The following is a 4,800-nucleotide window of genomic DNA, read 5'->3' on the forward strand; positions in this document are numbered from 1 at the left end:
CAGAAGAAGCCTCTTGAGTACTGTTGGATGCAGCTTGCATTCCATGCAGACTCTGAGAGATCATATTGACTTGCTGAGTCAATATTTTATTCTGAGCCAATATGGCATTCAGAGTATCAACTTCAAGAACTCCCTTCTTCATAGGCGTCCCATTATTCACAGGATTCCTTTCAGAAGTGTACATGAACTGGTTATTAGCAACCATGTTAATGAGTTCTTGAGCTTCTGCAGGCGTTTTCTTTAGGTGAATGGATCCACCTGCAGAAGTGTCCAGTGACATCTTTGATAACTCAGACAGACCATCATAGAATATATCCAGGATGGTCCATTCTGAAAGCATGTCAGAAGGACATTTTTTGGTCAACTGTTTGTATCTTTCCCAAGCTTCATAGAGAGATTCACCTTCTTTTTGTCTGAAGGTTTGAACATCAGCTCTAAGCTTGCTCAGCTTTTGAGGAGGAAAGTACTTGGCTAAGAAAGCCGTGACCAGCTTATCCCAAGAGTTCAGGCTGTCTTTGGGTTGAGAATCCAACCATAATCTAGCTCTGTCTCTTACAGCAAAAGGGAAAAGCATGAGCCTGTAGACTTCAGGATCTATTCCATTAGTCTTAACAGTATCACATATCTGCAAGAATTCAGTTAAGAACTGAAAAGGATCTTCAGATGGAAGTCCATGAAACTTGCAGTTCTGCTGCATAAGAGAAACTAACTGAGGTTTCAGCTCAAAGTTGTTTGCTCCAATGGCAGGAATGGAGATGCTTCTTCCATGTAAATTGGAATTAGGTGCAGTGAAGTCACCAAGCATCTTCCTTGCATTGTTGTTGGGTTCGGCTGCCATCTCCTTTACTTGTTCGAAATTTTCAATCAAGTTGTCTCTGGATTGTTGTAATTTAGCTTCTCTTAATTTTCTCTTCAGAGTCCTTTCAGGTTCTGGATTAGATTCAACAAGAATGCCTTTTTCTCTGTCCCTGCTCATAAGAAAGAGAAGAGAAAAAGAAAAGAAGAGGAATCCTCTATGTCACAGTAAAGAGGATCCTTATTGTTAGTAGAAGAAAAGAAGAAGAAATTCGAACACAGATAGAAGAGGGGGTTCGAATTTGGTGATGATGTGAGGAAGAGATGTTAGTTAATGAATGAATAAATAGAATAGGATGAGAGAGAAGGAGGGAATTTTCAAAAATTATTTTTGAAAAGGAGTTAGTGATTTTTGAAAATTGGTTTTTGAAAATTTGTTAGTAATTTTCGAAAATTAAGTTTTAAAAATTAAATTAATTAATAAATTAAAAAGAAATTTTGAAAAAGGGAAGAGATATTTTCGAAAATGAGAGAGAGAGTTAGTTAGGTGGTTTTGAAAAAGTTAAGAAACAAACAAAAAGTTAGTTAGTTAGTTGAAACAAATTTTGAAAAGATAGGAAGTTAGGAAGTTAGAAAAGATATTTTGAAAAGATATTTTTGAAAAAGATAAGATGAGAAGATATTTTTGAAAAGATATGATAGAAATTAGTTTTTGAAAAAGATTTGATTTTTAAAATCTCAATTAATGACTTGATTCATAAGAAATCATAAGATATGATTCTAGAACTTAAAGTTTGAATCTTTCTTGACAAGCAAGTAACAAACTTCAAATTTTTTGAATCAAAACATTAATTGATTAGTTATTTTCGAAAATTTTATATAAAAATAAGAAAAAGATTTTTGAAAAATATTTTTAGAATTTTCGAAAATAACTAAGAATTTTGAAAAAGATTTGATTTTTGAAAAAGATTTTGAAAAAGATAAGATTTTCAAATTGAAAATTTGATTTGACTCATGAGAAACAATTTGATTTTAAAAATTTTTGAAAAAGTCAATCCAAATTTTCGAATTTGATGAGAGAAAAAGGGAAAGATATTTTTTTAATTTTTGAATTTTTATGATGCAAGAGAAAAACAAGAAAAATGATGCAATGCATGAAATTTTTAGATCAAAACAATGAATGCATGCATGAATGCTATGAATGTCAAGATGAACACCAAGAACACTATGAAGAACATGATGAACATCAAAAACATATTTTTGAAAAATTTTTAATGCAAAGAAAACATGCAAGACACCAAACTTAGAATTCTTTAATGCTTACGCACTAAGAATTCAAGAATGCATATGATAAACATGAAAAGACACAAAACAAAAAATCATCAAGATCAAACAAGAAGACTTACCAAGAACAACTTGAAGATCATGAAGAACACTATGAATGCATGATATTTTCGAAAAAATGCAAGATGCATATGCAAGTGACACCAAACTTATGATATGACTCAAGACTCAAACAAGAAACAGGAAAATATTTTTTGATTTTTATGTTTTTCTAATTTTTTTTTTGGATTTTTTTTTCGAAAATTTATTGAAAAGGGAAAATAAGGATTCCAAAATTTTTAATATGAATTCCAGGAATCTTGCATTCTTAGTCTAGAGCTTCAGTCCAGGAATTAGACATGGCTCACTAGCCAGCCAAGCTTTCAAAGAAAGTTCCAGTCCAAAACACTAGACATGGCCAATGGCCAGCCAAGCTTTAGCCTTTAACACCAGAGTATATTGATCTTGATAACAAATTGCAAGCCTCAGTCCAAATAAATTTAGACATGGCTTTACAGCCAGCCAGGCTTCACATGCTTCATGAAACACTAGAATTCATTCTTAAAAATTTTGAATAAATTTTTGAAAACATTTTTATTTTTTTCGAAAACAGATGAAAAAATTTTTTTGAAAATATTTTTGAAAATTTTTTGAAAAGAAAACAAAAAGAAAATTACCTAATCTGAGCAACAAGATGAGCCGTCAGTTGTCCAAACTCAAACAATCCCCGGCAACGGCGCCAAAAACTTGGTGCTGTTGCCGGATCAAAAGGGAATCTGGCACTGATGTTACCGGACCAAAAGCTTGCCGAAGACTCAAACAATCCCCGGCAACGGCGCCAAAAACTTGGTGCACGAAATTGTGATCTCCAGGCTCGAACAAATCCTGGTAATGGCTCCAGAGCTTGGTGTTCTGATCTTAATTCATAATTGTCACAACTTCGATACAACTAACCAGCAAGTGTACTGGGTCGTCCAAGTAATACCTTACGTGAGTAAGGGTCGAATCCCACGGAGATTGTTGGTATGAAGCAAGCTATGGTCACCTTGTAAATCTCAGTCAGGCGGATATAAAATAATCATGGAGTTTTCGAATATTATATAATAAAATAGGGATAGAGATACTTATGTAAATCATTGGTAGGAATTTCAGATAAGCGAATGGGGATGCTTTTCGTTCCTCTGAACCTCTGCTTTCCTGCTATCTTCATCCAATCCGTCTTACTCCTTTCCATGGCTGGCTTTATGCAAGGGCATCACCGTTGTCAGTGGCTACATCCCCTCCTCTCAGTGAATAATATGCTCACGCACCCTGTCACGGCACGGCTATTCATCTGTCGGTTCTCGATCATGCTGGAATAGGATTCACCCTCCTTTTGCGTCTGTCACTAACGCCCAGCACTCGCGAGTTTGAAGCTCGTCACAGTCATTCAATCATTGAATCCTACTCAGAATACCACAGACAAGGTTTAGACCTTCCGGATTCTCTTGAATGCCGCCATCATTCTAGCTTACGCCACGAAGATTCTGGTTAGGAGATCTAAGAGATACTCATTCTAGCTTAATTCATGTAGAACAGAAGTGTTTGTCAGGCACGCGTTCATAAGGGAGAAGGATGATGAGCGTCATACATAATCATCACCTTCATCACGTTCTTGGGTGCGAATGGATATCTTAGAAGCGAAATAAGAAGAATTGAATAGAAAACAGTAGTACTTTGCATTAATCTTTGAGGAACAGCAGAGCTCCACACCTTAATCTATGGAGTGTAGAAACTCTACCGTTAAAATTACATAAGTGAAGGTCCAGGCATGGCCGAGATGGCCAGCCCCCAAAACGTGATCACAGGATCCAAATACAATCCAGGATGCCTAATACAATAGTAAGAGGTCCTATTTATAATAAACTAGTCACTAGGGTTTACATGAGTAAGTAATTGATGCATAAATCCACTTCCGGGGCCCACTTGGTGTGTGTTTGGGCTGAGCTTAAGTGTTCCACGTGCATAGGCCATTTGTGGAGTTGAACGCCAGTTTCTGTGCCAGTTTGGGCGTTCAACTCTGGTTTTGGATCCTTTTCTGGCGCTGGACGCCAGATTTGGGCAGAAGGCTGGCGTTGAACGCCAGTTTACGTCGTCAATTCTTGGCCAAAGTATGGACTATTATATATTTCTGGAAAGCCCTGGATGTCTACTTTCCAACGCAATTGAAAGCGCGCCATTTCGAGTTCTGTAGCTCTAGAAAATCCACTTTGAGTGCAGGGAGGTCAGAATCCAACAGCATCAGCAGTCCTTTTTCAACCTCTTAATCTGATTTTTGCTCAAGTCTCTCAATTTTAGCCAGAAAATACCTGAAATCACAGAAAAACACACAAACTCATAGTAAAGTCCAGAAATGTGAATTTAACATAAAAACTAATGAAAACATCCCTAAAAGTAACTAGATCCTACTAAAAACATACTAAAAACAATGCCAAAAAGCGTATAAATTATCCGCTCATCATGGCCCCTGTGACCCTTCAGAAGAAAGGTGTTTTAGAAGTGGAAGCTGTTGATGCTCTTCTTGCTCAGAACAAACTTTTGTCTCAGCAAATAAATCTAATTACTCAACAGTTGAGTGGAATGTAAGTTTCAGCTGTCAACACCCAAAATACACCTCAAGAGGTCCCTTATGACATGACAGGT

The 4,800-nt window shown here is 36.3% G+C and overlaps 1 non-coding gene across 1 annotated transcript; it reads left to right on the forward strand.

Annotated features, from left to right (window-relative positions):
• The first annotated feature begins 334 nt into the window (after positions 1 to 334).
• Positions 335 to 442, forward strand: LOC112753216 (small nucleolar RNA R71). The gene has a single exon (XR_003177609.1). It is a non-coding gene; the product is annotated as a small nucleolar RNA R71 (small nucleolar RNA).
• The last annotated feature ends 4,358 nt before the right edge of the window (positions 443 to 4,800 follow it).

Source organism: Arachis hypogaea, chromosome 15 (genome assembly GCF_003086295.3).
Source record: "Arachis hypogaea cultivar Tifrunner chromosome 15, arahy.Tifrunner.gnm2.J5K5, whole genome shotgun sequence".
Lineage (NCBI taxonomy): Eukaryota > Viridiplantae > Streptophyta > Magnoliopsida > Fabales > Fabaceae > Arachis > Arachis hypogaea.